Source organism: Chlorocebus sabaeus, chromosome 18, assembly GCF_047675955.1.
Source record: "Chlorocebus sabaeus isolate Y175 chromosome 18, mChlSab1.0.hap1, whole genome shotgun sequence".
NCBI lineage: Eukaryota > Metazoa > Chordata > Mammalia > Primates > Cercopithecidae > Chlorocebus > Chlorocebus sabaeus.
The window spans coordinates 12,796,228-12,812,291 of NC_132921.1; the positions used below are offsets into that span (position 1 = coordinate 12,796,228).

Below are 16,064 nucleotides of genomic sequence, written 5' to 3' on the forward strand. Positions count from 1 at the left end.
GTCATAAAATAAAATATTGTGTTAGCTATATAATTAAATGCCTCCTCTCTCCCCTACACACTACGTACACACACAAACATGCAAACACCCACCTAAACATATGGCATCTATTTCTTGTCTTACTGTCTAATTCACTGTCTGTTCTTGGCATGTAAGACCATATTGTTTATTTTTTAATGTCAAGTAAGACAAATCCAACCTCATTAATCTTCTTCAAAATTTTCTGGATATTTTTGGATATATCTTCTTTCATATTCACTGTAAACTAATGTCCAATTGCCAAAACAACAAAAATAAGAACAAATGCAATAAGAACAAAACCCTTAGGATACTTCTTCTAAGTGTACTAAATTAATATATTGATTTTGTAACAGTTGACGTTTTTATATTATGACATCCCAATCAATAATATAATATTTCTGAAGATCATGTTTTATATGCTCCAATGAGGTACTATAATATTATTCAATTAGAGTTTATTTACTTTTACGTTAAACTTATTCTTAAATATTTCATTATTTTTTCTTTTATTTTGAGCTAGCTATTTCCAGCTAGTTAATACTAGTACAACTCTTTAACACCACTACAGCTAATGATTTTGGGGGTATTATGCTCTGTCACTTTATCACAACTACTTATTAATTCTGTTAATCTTTACTAGAGTCTTCTGGCTTTTCTAGGTACTCATTAATACAATTTATCCTTAGAGTATTAGTCTTTTTTCTAATATTTATTGAAATAAATTTTGATCTCAATTTATTTTGTATACTTCATACAACAATGGTGTATGAAATTACTTTGAAAATGGTGACGGTATTACTTTCTTAATTATCATTTCCCAGTTTTGAAAGATGCTTGCTGTTATATTTTGCGAAATGATTTTCACCATACTCAAAAAGTATCTTTATATTTATAGCTCACTTGAGATTTAGTTAACAATAACCGGCATATATTGTTATAAATATGTAGTTTATATATTTTAATTTACGTGATACAATTAAATATATAATATATTTTATGATATTGAAGCACACTAGTCAACCAAAATTACAATATTGTATTCTGTTATTTTCCTGCTTGAATTGAGTTTTCTTATATTCGATTTGGACTTTGAGATATACATCCTCTAGGAAGACTGGGCTATATCTTTCCTTTATTTTTTATTCTTTACAGGCTTTCCTATTAAAACTATACTTCTAAAAATAAATTAGGGTTTTTTTTTCTCTTTTCCCAGTATCTAGAATTTTTAAATTATCATTTAGTTGTTGTTAAGGGTAGATATAGCTCAACAGTAAACTCGTGTTAAATGCTAGGCCTTTAGTCAATTTTTCAGTTATTTCTATATATTATTTTCTATTCAGTAGTTCTTCGTGGATTCCTTATAATAATTTATAGCCTTCCAGTTAACAGTTTTCTAATTAATTTTCCTTGAGTAATATCTAATATTTTTGTATTATTCTATATATTCTGTATCTATGGTTTTGCTTCATTTTTCATTTCAAATGTTCCATATACTTTCCTATATATGTAAACATATTTGTTATTGATAATCTACTATAATTAAATATTTTAATTGCATTTTTTTCTTTCCTAGACTGTTTAATGTTACCAGATATTCTAGTAAATTTTGGCTCAATTTCTTATGCAAATTTAAATTGATATTTCTGGAAGTTTAGCATATATAAACAAATATTGAGTTTGATGTTTTTTAAAATGCATTTATTTTACTTGCTTTTACAACAATTTTAACTGCTTATATTGAGAAAAAAATTAAAGAAATATTGTACAAATGGGTGATGTAGAAATTGTTAAAATAGGGACTTACAAAACTGAGGTCCACATGATCCACTCAGTTAGAAAGAAAAAACAAATGTATATTTGTTACACAGGAAAACAAACTACTACTAATAGATTGTTCAATCAAATATCAGGTGAGAATCTGTACTGTTGGCCTCAATATTTGCATTTCTGCTTTGTCTAAATAGTTGCTTCTATAATTTCTGGCAATGTATTTGTTCTCATAGACTTTTATTTTGTGCTTGGAAGTTGAGCAAACATTGACATGTCTTATTTACTAGAGATTATAAACATATGTTGTGGGTTGAATTGTGTCCCCTCAAAAGACACGTTCAAGTCCTAAACCCCAGGATCTGTGAACCTTATTTAGAAATAAGGTCTTTGCAGATGGACTCAAGTTAAGATGAGGTCATGCTGAGTTAGGGTGAGCCCTAATCCAGTTTGACTGGTGTCCTCATAAGAAGAGTAAAACAGTACCTGAATACAGAGACACACAGGCAGAGTCAGTGCGATGACAGAGGCAGAGACTGAAGTGGTACAGGTGTAAGCCAAGAACCACCAAGTGCTGCCAGCAGCCACAGAAGCCAGGAGAGAGGCAGGGAAGAGACTCTCGCTCAGAGCTTTCCGAAGACACCGAGATTGCTGATGCCTGTATTTTGATCCTCTAGCATCCTGACCTGTGAGAGAATAAATTTCTGTTGTTTCAAGCCATCTAGTTTGTGGTAATTTATGAAGGCAGTCCTGGGAAATAAATTCACCACTATATAAATTCTAGAGTTATAGAACCAAAGGAAAGCACATACTTCAAATTTCATGAGGAGAAGAATGGTATCTGTCTTGTTTATCGCACATCGTTAGCACCTTGCACACAATATGTGATTAATAAATATATTTAGGAAAGTGAATATGAATATAGAGTATTGCTGCATGCTACTTTTATGGAAAAACAGCTGAGTTGGACAGAAAAGAAAAACTTCAAACAGTTGAATATAGATAAATAAAGATTAAATAATAAAATATATACAATAATACTAATAATGATGTTATAAAATAATATATTGGGTCAGAGGAAGCATCTTGGAAGAAATTAATCTTGAACTTTTATTAAAAACATTTCATTTACTTATATTTTTAACAAATTATTTATTATGTGTCCCCTGAATGTAATATAATGATGAATATGGCTAAAGAGGAGATAGAGTGAAATCAGCAGGCAAAAAAAAATAAAAGAGAAACAAATAGTGCAGATAATGGGAGCAACACAAAGCCCATTACGGCCACAACAGAAGAACTCAGAAGGAAATCTCTGTGAAACAGGTTAATATTGGCCCTGAATACCGTATAAGAACAAAAAGACAGTCATTTGTGTTCTCTCTTCTGATATTTTAGAGTAGAGAATATGAAGTGCACAATATATATATTTTTTTAAAAAAAGGAAAAGCGTCTCAAGACTTTTTGCTGGAAATATAAATGAAACAGAAAGCATACACACAACTGAGAGAGTTAGTGTCATTGATGATACCAACGATACTGAGAAGATTAGCAATTTGCAGTGGTGATGGGTAGGAAGGAGTGGGTGCTAAATTTAGTTTTACATGTCCATATGCAAGCACTAACAAGTTAGAAATCTGGTAGACCCTACACTGATTTTTTTATTGTTGCTGCAGATACTTACTGCAAACTTAGAAGCTTAAAATAGCAAAAATGAGGCCGGGCGCGGTAGCTCACGCCTGTAATCCCAGCACTTTGGGAGGCCGAGACGGGCAGAACACGAGGTCAGGAGATCGAGACCATCCTGGCTAACACGGTGAAACCCCGTCTCTACTAAAAATACAAAAAAAATTAGCCGGGCGTGGTGGCGGCGCCTGTAGTCCCAGCTACTCAGGAGGCTGAGGCAGGAGAATGGCGTAAACCCGGGAGGCGGAGCTTGCAGTGAGCTGAGATCGCACCACTGCACTCCAGCCTGGGCAACAGAGCGAGACTATGTCTCTAAATAAACAAACAAATAAATAAATAAATAAATAACAAAAATGTATTAGCCTATAGGTCTGGAGATCAAAAATCTTAAATGAGTCTTATAGGACTAAAATCAAGAAAACACATGGCTGATTCCTTCTGGAGGCTGTAGGGAAGGAGTCTGTTCCAAGACTGTTACAGCCTCCAGAGGCTGCCTGCTTGACTTGGTTCATAGCTCCTTCCTTGTCTCACTTCAAACTTCTGCTTCTTTTTTATGTCACATGACCTACTATGAACTTTGCTACTGTCTTATAAGAAAAATTTTAATTACATCAGACAAATCCGATGAACTAGATTAATCTCACGACTGCGTGATTCCTAGCTTAATCACATTTCTAAAGTCCCTTTTACCATGTAAGGGATCATTTATGGGTCCTGGACATATCTGTTGGTCCTTTATTCAGCACACCATTGAGCCCAGCAGACAGTTCTTAGGATGAGATTGGAAAAGGGAGAGAATTCCTAACTAAAGCTATTTGTTGGTACAGATTTTTAAAAAGCATGTAGCTCCACAAAGAGCTACAAAATGTTTCGGCCTATAGAAGAAAATACAGAAAATGGCTACATCCTATCTGCCAATATTTAAATCCTACTTAGAGTTCTTACTAGTTGTGTTACTTTTAGAAATTCACTAATATACATAGATTCCAAGGCAAAAATTGTTAACTCTTACTTCCAGCAGCAGCCTCTCTGATTTTATAAGTATTTCTTGAACTGACTAACTGTAAGATAATCGTTCAGCACACGGCTATATGGCTGTAATCTGAATGTACACAGCAATACAAGCTTAAGAATATTAGATGGAAATAAACATAAAAGAAGAAGCCCAAAGGGAGAACTGCTTTCATGCGACTCTGGCCCTCTTCCTTGTCATGCGCTATTACATCGAATGACATTCATCAAGCTGGGACGCAGCAGGCACTGTTTGACAGCTCCATCTTAGTGTCCTCTGATAGCTACTCAAAAACCTAGTTCTGAAAATGCACTTCCTGATTATTCTTAGACTTCATCTGCATGCACCCATGTAAACTGCCACTATTCTGGTTTTAAAGGCCATTATTTCCTACCTAGGCTATGGGAAGCACTCTCACATCAATTCTAGCTTAGGCAGGCTGAGCTTTTGAACATTTTGAACGTCTTCAAAGTTTTGAAAGTCTTACCAATGCCTCCCTACATAGTTACTTGCATTACTCTTCAGTGTAAAGGCCAAAATATTGGATATCTCCTAAAGGATCTGAATCCAGACTGTACTATGGGCATCATCACATACATTATCTTCATTCTCCCTGCTCCAAAACACAGGGCATTTCAGGTCCTTGGCTTTCTGGATTCCATGTTCTCTTCCTGGATTGACCTTCCTTCCTCCTTCTCTGGTTAATTCCTCTTCTTTCCTTATAACTTAACTCAATGATTACTCCTCGAGAATCTGGTCCTTCATCTTCCCAAAGTAGGCAATATAACCTTAAAGTATCATGCATTCTCACTTGTAGCATTACTGATGGTTCAGTGATCTATTGTGTAATTAACGGTTTCATGAATTACACAAATATTAGGCTGAAACTTCCCTTACTGTAGAAACTGTCAATATTTTATCTCAGAATTTTGTTTCCAGTGTCTTAGGCATATTTGATAAGTGAATTTTTTTGAAAGACTAAATAGCTCGAAGAATAAGTAAAGCACTCTAAGTGGAGTGAGATAAGTAAAACATTTCTAGTCAGAGTAAGAACTGCCATTTCAAGCTAGTGCAAGGGTCAGATAAACTTAATTAAAAATAAAGAAAGGAGAAATCTTGTTCATAGACACATACCACAGAACGCGGAAGTGAATCTGAAGCATATGGCAGAGGAATAAAGGTCAGTGAGTATAGATTTTATTCATGTTTGTCAGTGTATGAATTTCAGCATCTCAGCTTGGAAAATCACCTGAACAGTTTCTGTTCTGGAGATTTATCTATTTAGCTGATAATTTTTATCACAGTATCCTGGAAAACTAAGGGCTCAAACTGTAAAAAAAAATTGAAGTCTTTGCACAATCTTTCATTTAAGATAAGGCAATTGAGAACCAAACCATGACATATTTGATGAAGGAAAGTGGCCATGTAGTGGCAAGGGTAGATATACCTTAAATGCGATGTTAACACCTCTTTAAAGACTTTGAGAATCTTTAAGACTCGATCAAATTACAAAATTAATGGCTTATAAACCTATTATTCAGATAAATGAAATGTCTACTAGCACATTTAAAGCATTTATTACCTGATATCTGCTGAGCTTATTCACCAAAGGAACAGTTGAATGCATTTCTAATCGACTAAAAATTCAAATGCTAAATGATCATTTGATCCATTAAAAAAAAAAGTCACAAGCTTTCCAAATGTACCGATAATGGTTAACTTAGAATCCAGCCAGGAAAACACTAGGAGGACTTGCTGCTAACTTTCCTTTGCTTATATTTTTAGTAGTTACATTTAAATGTATAAAATCAAATATATTTAAATGTTTTAAAGAGTTCTATCTTTTTAAAAATAGCAGTTTATCTAAATCTTAGCAGGGTGGATTAATGAAAAACTTAAAGACATACTATTTTTTATTATCATTTTTTGCTAAATATATTTTCAGAGGCATGATTTGGAGGTAGTATTAATTAGTAAATCAATTGTCAGTGTCAAAGAAATAAATACAGAAAGAGAGAGAGAAAGAGAAAAATCTACCAATATTTTAAGTTTTAATTGGCAAAAAATGTGAAGTATTAAAAGTATCAAAATGTGAAATAAAACATAATGATGCTTCCTGTATTAAACTATATAGCCCTAGGATAAAATTTTAATTTTACAATTTGAACTTAAATCCCAATTTTAGTCTGTGATTTATGATAATAATTATAACAATCACTATCCCCTTTAAAATTTTTTATACAAAAAGCCTAGTGTTATAGTGAACAAATTGTAGTATTTTTTACTTTTATTCTTCTAAGATAATGAAGGTAGAAATGAAGTGCAAAAAAACTAAAATAATTTACAAAGGACATAAATATGTTAAATTAGTAAGAGTGAAGAAAATCATTTTATATACTTTATATTTGTAATAAAGAACCAAAAGTTAGTTAGCTAGCTTTCAAAGTTTGTATTTTTTATAAACTTATATTATAAATAAAATATACAAAGATAGTTGCAACATAAGTTTTAAAACCAGTATATTTTGACATGAAAAATGTACATATCAAAGTTAAGAATACATACTCCTTATCAAGTCAAAAATATTTCTGTTAAACTGAAGAGTTTCATTCCTAAAGAAGCTGCAATTCAATAGTGATTAAAAAGAATAAATTATTTCCATGATATATTCATTCAATATAATGTTCACTTTCAAAAACCATGGATACTCCAGTAAAACTGTCAAATAAAGCAGGCCTGGGAAAGTTGAGGTCTTCAGTTGTATATGTTTTATGTGATCATAATCACTTAATAGATTGATGTGGGATATAATGAATGTAGGTGCTAAACATGGCCATGCTTTTAGGATTTTAGAATCATAAACTTGGTTTCTTTATCTGGCAGGTATTTTTCCCTGATTTTCACATTCTTTATTGAAATAATTTAGGACAAAAACAGAAATCTTGCTCAACCATATTTTTTCTTCTAAACTACACAGGAAGACTTAGTTGGTTTTTTAAAAAACATAATAATAAACTGTTCTGAGCAAATTGTTGCAGAGGAAAATCTTATTACTCTGCATCTCTCTGCTTACGACTTCAAATATCAGGTGCATAATAAACTTGAAGGTCAGTTCTGACAAAATATTTGCAAATATGGTTTAGATGTTACCTTTCCTACTTCATATTTGCATAATAAAAAGAGTTTTGAAGATTGAAAAGCTTTTTATTCATTCACCACATTAAATATCCATTGCCTGATAATTTTTTTATAAAATACTATTCTGATTTCTCCCTCATTCGAAGGGTTGCCTTTTTTAACAGGGTGAGTGGCAAGCTCTATGGTTACATTCAAGAGCTTTCACTGTTTGTCCCCACCCACATGATCTGCGTGTAGCCTCTTGCTGACATTTGCTCATGATAATCTTTCAGTTCCCTAAATTGCTATTCTTGGATTCAACTCTTGGCTGAATCTGTACCCTCTGGTAGAAGTTTTTTGACTCTTGATTTTGATTTTCATGTGCCACATTAATTTAAACTGTAAAATATAACTCAAATTTCTAGAGAGCCTTCACTGAATCATTGCCCCATCAATGCTCCAGTCTGGCTTTTGTGTCCCTGATCAATGTTCCCATCATATCCTGGGGGTGTCTCCTGCAATTAGATACAGTTTCATGTTCAGCCCAGTGCCTAGTACAATTTCAAAAACATTGTGTTCTCAATAAACCTTTGAAATTAAGTAAATAAGTAATGCATACTACTTTATGCAAACCATGATACCAGTAGCTATAAAACTATAAGTCAAATTATTTTACATATAAAAATAATTTCACATATTTATATGTATGTGTCTAGATATATGTATGTGATAATTCAATCAAGTGCTTATTAAATAACTGAAAGAAATGTTACTAACAATTAACACAGAGTAGACAATCATAATTAGCATAAGAAACTGAAATGGAATGAATATTCCCAGATTCACTCAATACACACAAAAATGAATCTTTAGTAAAGAGATTTAGACGTCTTCACAAACTAGTGCAGAAAACAGTTATTATGGTTGAGATCTTAACATACTGCCTCAGTGCACTGAATTCATTTTCAATTAAATGTGGGTGCCCTTGGCCTCTCTCCACAGAGGGATAAACACATTCTGAAGTTTAATTGCATATACATGTATAATATATATGTGCAATTGCATATACGTGTGTGTGTGTATAGGGCATATATATATGTGTGTGTATGTGTGTGTATAGTGTATAGGCTTAAAACACATTAGATATCAATTTTCAATCTAACTGTAAAATCCTTGAAGACCAATGTGGACAAGTGTTGTGGGGTTTGAAATGTCACCCAACTCTAGATTGGAAGATGAAAATCCATATTGGTCATGACTGTTAAGAGATAAGTAGCTATCACTACATGTTGAAATGTCCTATAGTGGAAGATCATGTGCTTATGGCTGCCATAGTATTTATTTATGATATTTTTGTAAGTTCACTTCATTGACCTCCTCCATTACTTTGCTCTCCATTATGAGCAGTAATTACCCACCTCCCAGAGCTAAGCAGAAAGTCTGGCATATATTAAATGCTTTAAAATGTGTATTAAGTTAAACTAAATTAAATGAATTTGAATTGAATTAGAAGTACTGGCAGCTTCAAGGTGCTGCCCTAACAGACAAACTTCATGAAACTCCAGGTCTAGAGTAGACAATGAATTTGAAGAGTAGTTGGTCATCAGAACTGGCACACAGGATAGCACGGTGTGGGGTAGATGTTCTGTTAGTTGGGGGAAGACACTTATCAGAAACACAAAAGAAAGAATATGAAGCTGAAATTAAACTAGGACTTCACAAGAGATGAATTTTCTTTACCTTAAAGTAGGGTTCATTGAATCCCTAAACCATGGATGGAATTGACACCAGATTCTGAAGGTTTCATTGAGCCTGAGATAGAATTTGTATGGCCCCATCCTGAGAAAGAGATACAAAGTAGGATGAGAAATCAGAGAAGACATATTAGGAAACTTGTCTTTCTAGCTTTATCCCCTGGTTTTACTACTGGTAGATGGCAGCATAATTAGGATATAAACAAGAAAAGATAACTACTCTACATTTTCAAGAAGAAGTGTTTCAATACAAGGGATTAATTACATAGGTGATTAAAAAGTTAAAAGTGCAAACTGAGACAAGGAGATGACCTAGAAATTAACAAAAAAGCTGTTGCCATCCCGGGACTAAAAAGCAAAGGTAATACTGGAATTTAGAGGGTGTTGTCTAATGTCGCAAGAACCAAGCAGAAGTTGACATAAAGGCAACTCTGTCCATCAAGGCCTAGAACAGCAAGAAGATATAACTGCTTCCAGAGATGCTGCCCAAGACAGAGAGGAGCTAGTCCCCTTCTCCCATTTTAGGGTTTTCTGTTGTTGCCTTTTACCATATTCAGCAATGGGAGTCTGGGAAACACACATGTTAAGGTTTAGCACTGCTACCATACAGGAGAAAAGACTAGATCTGAGAACAAAAAGGCCAAGACTGAAGGCAGTCCAACATACTTTTAATGGCAAAAACCACAATTACATTTGCACCAACCTAATATTTGCTACTTAGATTCCATATGCTTTATCTTACATATAAATTCTTATAGAAAAGTCTTAGGCATCTGTCTATAATGAGACAATTGTCAATTCAATAGTTATCTCTTAACGGTGGTGCTGAGACAACTGGATATCCACATGCAAGAAATAAAGTTGGATCCATATATTATACTACACATAAAAAACTAATTTAAAATGACTATTAACCTGAAATTACACAATTTGTAGAAGAAAACATAGGAGTAAGTCTTTGTGCCCTTGGATTAGGTGATTTATTTTAGATATAACACTGAAGGACACAAGCAACAAAGCAAGTAGATACTTTGCTTCTATTAAGATGAAAAACTGCTTGCTGCAAAGAATATCATCAAGAAAGTGAAAAGAAAACCCCCAGAATAAAAGCAAATACTTGTAATCATAAGGGGAATTATATCCAGAATATAGAAAGACCTCTTAAAACCTAGCAATGGAAAGACAAATAACCCAATTGAAAAATGAGTAGACTTCGGGTTTCCAGTCTAGCATGTAAGGAACTTCGAAGTCACCGCTGCATTCCAACAATTAAAGAGGCAGAACAAACTGAAAAATTAACAACTCTTCTTAGGTGGGGCAGGAAAGTGAGGTCACAATGCAAAACCACTGCTATAAAATTTGGAGACACAGACAGGTGAAAACAGAGAATCAGAACTTTACAGAGCAGAAATGTAAGAGTAGTAACCTCCTTGGGAACTGGTGGTGGGGTAGGAAAACCTGAATTGTAATTGATGATTTGCTGGAGGCTTAGTGTGAACAAGTTTGAGAATTAAAAACTCTTGCGGGAAGTCTACACTTTTATGAGTTTTTACTTCCTGGAACATGACCTGGTTTTGGCAGTGAATATTGGAGAAAAATCCTCTCATTCTTCTGGTAGGAGTAAGAAAAAAGAAACCATTTTGAAATTTACCAAAACACTCTGTTCTTCTTAATAATGCCCGCCCTCAGGAGAAAGTATTTCAAAATAACCCAGTTTGCTGGGGTTTTTATTAAAGCCTAACTGGACTGGGGGAAGAAATACACCCAAATCCAGCCCTCTCTAGGCTTTATGTGGGGGAAGGGAAATTAAACACGCCTGCCCCCACTAGCCATCCTATCTTTCCAAAAGAGGAAAAAACTGAGAGGCATTGGTGATGGTCTCAGTCCAAGAGCACAAGCTCACCAAAAGACTAGATCTTAACATAAGTCTACAGAATACTTCCCCTTCCCCCTCACATTGCTACTGCATTATAAAGGTCTATTTGCCACAATTCCTTTTACGTTATGTCTGCTTTTCAACAAAAATGAAAAGGCATACTAAAGTGAAAAAAGAAGGTTTTTTGAAAAAAACTGAACAAGCATCAGAATCAGAGTTAGGTATGGAAGAAATGTTTGAATTATTAGACCAGTATTTTTTAAAAAAGGAATTATGACTACTGTGCTAAGGACTTTAATGAAAAAAGTAGACAACATGCAAGTACCTAAATAATGTAAGAAGATAAATGAAAATTCACAGTACTAGAAATCAGAGACACTGTTACAGAAATAAAGAATGCTTTAATGGGCTTATTGATAGACTGGATGTGGCTGAGGAAAGACTCTCTGGGCTTGAGGATATGACAAAAACTTTCAATACTGAAAAGCAAAGAGAAAAATGAATTAAAAAACCAAAAACAGAATATCCAATAATGGAACAACAACAGAATATATAATGTATGCATAATGAGAATACCTAAAGGAGAAGAAAAAAAGAAAGAGAAGCAATATTTGAAGCAATAATGACTCAGATTTTCCCAAAATTAATTCCCAAACCACAGATTCAGAAAATTAACAGAACACTAACAAGAATACATGCCAAAAACCTATACTTTGGCATATTACATTCAAGTTTCAGAAAATCAGAGATGAAATTTAAAATCTTCAAAAGAAATGAGAAATTACCTATAGAAACAAAGAATTATATCTGACTTCTTAGAAAACATGCAAGCAAGAAGAGAGTAAAACATTCAAAGTGTTCAGAGAAAACCCACCAACCTAGAATTTTGTACTCTGTGGCATCATCCTTCAAAAATGAAGGAGAAATAAGGCTTTCCTCAAACAAACAAAAAACGAGTTTGTTACCAGTAGAACTGCCTTGCAAGAAATGTGAACAGAAATTCTTTAGAGAGGAGAAAAATGATACAGGTCAGAAAGTGAGAGCTACATAAAGAAAGAATATCATAGAATGAATAAGTAAAGAAGAGAGAATCAAAGGGAATACTTCCTAACTCAACCTATGTGGTCAGCATTACTTTACTATCAAAAACAGACAAAGACATTAAAAGAAATATTCTCTCATAAACATAAATGGAAAAATTTTCAGCAAAATATCAGCAAATTATATCTAACAATGTATAAACAGAATTATACATCACAACCAAGTACAATTAACTAATGCAACCTATCACATCAACAGGTTAAAGATAATAAATCACATGATCATATCAATAGATGCAGAAAAACATTTCATAAAATTTAACACCTATTCATGATAAAACTCTCAGCACACTAGAAATAGATAAAACTTTTCCACTTTGACATAAAACAATTACAAAATACCTGCAAATAACAACATACCTAATGACAAAAAACTAGAGACTTTCCAGCTAACATCAAGAATAAGGCAAGAATATCCTTTTACCATACTTTCAGCTGTTCTAGAAGTCCTAGTTAATGCTATAAGACATGAAAAGGAATTTAAAATTATACAAACTAGGAAGAAATAAATAAAATCATTTTTGTTCACAAACGACATAATCAGCTATGTGGAAAATCTGAAAGAATGAACGAAAAACTTCCAGGAACTAATAGGTGATTAAAATAAGATCACAAGATATGTGGTTAATATACAAAAGTCGATCATTTTTGTATATACCAGGAATGAACAAGTATAATTTGAAGTTAAGAACACTTTACCATTTCCAATAGCACCTGGAAAATAAAATATTTAGATATTAATCTAATAAAATAAAGATCATCTGAGGAGAACTATAAAAATCTGATGAAAATATTTTTAAAAAACTAATAGAGACATAGCCTGTATTGATGGGCAAGAAGATCTAATGCTGTCAAAATGTCAGTTCTTCTCATCTTGTATAGATTTGATGCCATCCTAATTAAAATTCCAGCAAGTTATTTTTGTGAATATCAGTAAACTGATTCTAAAATTTATATGAAGGAGCAAAAGACCCAGAAAAACCAATTGAAGAAGAACAAAGTTGGAGGACTGACGCTACTTCACTTTAGGACTTACTATAATTCTACGGTAAACAAGACAATGTAACATTGGCAAAAAAAAAAAAAAAAAGACAAACAGATCAACAGAACAAAATAGAGATCACATAAATAAATCAACATAAATATAGTCAACTGATATTTGACAAAGGAACAAAAGTAGCACAATTGAACAAATATATTCCTTTCAACAAATGGTGTGGAAACACCTAGATATGGTATGCACATGAATAAAGAAGTGAATCTAGACACAGACATTACATCCTTCACCAAAATTAATTCAAAACTGTGTTAAATGCAAAACTATACAACTTCTAAAAGGTAACAGAAGAAAACCTAGAAGATCTTTTCTATGGGGATGACTTCTTAGAACAACAAAGGCAGATCAACAAAAGAAATAATTGATAAGCTGGACTTCATTAAAATTAAAACCTTCTTGTCTGCAAAAGATAATGTCAAGACAATGAGAAGACAAGCCACAGACTGGGAGAAAGTATGTGCAAAAGATAAATTTGATAAAGGACCATTATCCAAAATATACAAAGAACACTTGGAACTCAACAAGGAGAAAATGAACAAGCCCATTTTAAGATGGGCAAAACACCTGAACAGACACCTCACCAAAGATATACAAATGGCAAGTAAGCATATGAACAGATGTTCAATATCATATGTCATTAGGGAATTGCAAATTGAAACCACAAGGAGATACCTCTGCAAATCTATTAGAATGTCCAAAATTCAAACCACTGACAACACCAAATGCTATTGAGGATGTAGAGAAACAAGAATTCTCAGTCATTGCTGGTGGGAATGAAAAGTGTATAAAACTGTAGAAGACAGTTTGGTAATTTCTTACAAAACTAAAGATACTTTTACCCTAAGATGCAGCAATTGTGCTCTTTGGTACTTACCTAAATGAAGCAAAAAGCTATTTCCACACAAAAATCTGCACCTGGATGTTTATAACAGCTACATTTGTAATTGCCAAAACTTGGATGCAACGAAGATGCTGTACAGTTGGTGAGTGGATAAACTATGGTACATACAAACTATAGTACACACACACAGAATACTATTCAGTGCTAAGAATAATTGAGCCATCAAGCTATGAAAAGACATGGGTGAAATGTGAACGCAAAATACCAAAAGAAAGAAGCAGTGGCCAGGTGCAGTGGCTCACACCTGTAATCCCAGCACTTTGGGAGGCCTAGGCAGATGGATCACTTGAAGTCAGGAATTTGAGACCAGCCTGGCCAATGTGGTGAAACCTTTTCTCTACTAAATATACAAAAATTAGCTGGGCATGGTGTTACGCAACTGTAATCTCAGCTACTCAGGAGGCTGAGGCAGGAGAATTGCTGGAACCTGGGAGGTGAAGGTTGCAGCTGGCTGAGATCACACCATTGCACTCCAGCCTGGGGACAGAGTGAGACTCCATCTCAAAAAAATAAAAGAAAGGAGCAAATCTGAAAAGTTTACATGCTGAATGATCCCAACTATATGACATTCTGGAAATTGCAAACTGTGTAGACAGTAGAAATATAAGTGGTTGCGAGTGACTGGGGTGAGCGAGGAATGAATAACTGGAACAGAGAAGATTTTCTGGCCAGTTAAACTGTTATGTAGTATACATTGCTATGGTGAACACATGTCATTATACATGTGTCAATAATTATCGGATGTGAAATACCAAGCATGAACTCTAAAGTAACCTACGGATTTAGATGATGATGTGTCAATATAGGTTCACTGATTATAAAAAATGTCACAAATATACCACTCTAGTGTGGGATGTTGGGGAGATTATGGGAAGTATGGGAACTCTCTGTACTTGCTGTACAATTTTGCTATAAATCTGAAACTTCTCTAAAAAATAAAGTTTATTAATTTTTTTAAATGGGAAAATTATTTGAAGACTGTTGTCCAAGTTATACACATAAGCACAATATACTATAAAGAATGTATAGCATGATATGCAATAAGCACATAGACACATGCTCAATATCATTAGTCATTAGGGAAATGAAAATTAGAACCACAATGAAGTATCACCTCACCTCACATGCACGCAGATGGATAAAATCAAAAGGTTGTCAATAACAAGGACATGAAGAACTTAGAACCCTCGTACCTTGATGGGAGAATATAAAATGATGTCATGACTTTGAAAAAAAAGTTCAGTGTTTCTTTAAATTTTAAACATAGGGTTACCATATGACCCAGAAATTCTACTCATTGCTATATACACAAGAGAATTGAAAGTGGAAGTCCACATTTATAAAGACGTGTGCACTAATGTTTATAGCAGTGCTATTTATAATAGCAAAAAGGTCTTTTAACTGAGGAATAGGTCATTGAAATTTTGTATGTTCATATAATGGAGTATAATTTGGCCATAAAAATAAATGAAGCATTGATACATGCTAGAGCATGAATCAACCTTGAAAATATGATGCTAAATGAAAGAAACCAGGTAAAAATGGGCATATATTATATGATTCTATTTATATGTAGTGTCAAGAAAAGGCAAATCTACAAAGATTGAAGGAATATGATTGTTTAAAACTGAAGAGAGGAATTGAATTGGAGTGAGGTCGTGAGAAGTAACGACAAATGGGTATAGCGTTTCTTTTTGGGAAGCTGAAAATGATAGTAAGGATGATTGAACAACACTGTGAATATAAAACCAACTGGTATGAAACCACTAAAAG

At 33.5% G+C, this 16,064-nt stretch overlaps 1 long non-coding RNA gene across 3 annotated transcripts in view; it reads right to left on the bottom strand.

Annotated features, from left to right (window-relative positions):
• LOC103244131 (uncharacterized) overlaps positions 1–16,064 on the bottom strand; it is a 345,548-nt gene that overhangs the window by 288,102 nt on the left and 41,382 nt on the right. For 2 of the 3 annotated variants that reach the window (XR_012089287.1, XR_012089286.1), the window contains exons 3-4: positions 9,344–9,442; positions 2,275–2,474 (exon numbers count right to left, since the gene is read on the bottom strand). This is a non-coding gene — a long non-coding RNA (uncharacterized lncRNA). The remainder of the gene's footprint in view (positions 1–2,274; positions 2,475–9,343; positions 9,443–16,064) is intronic. The other variant, XR_012089288.1, reaches the window with a different exon arrangement.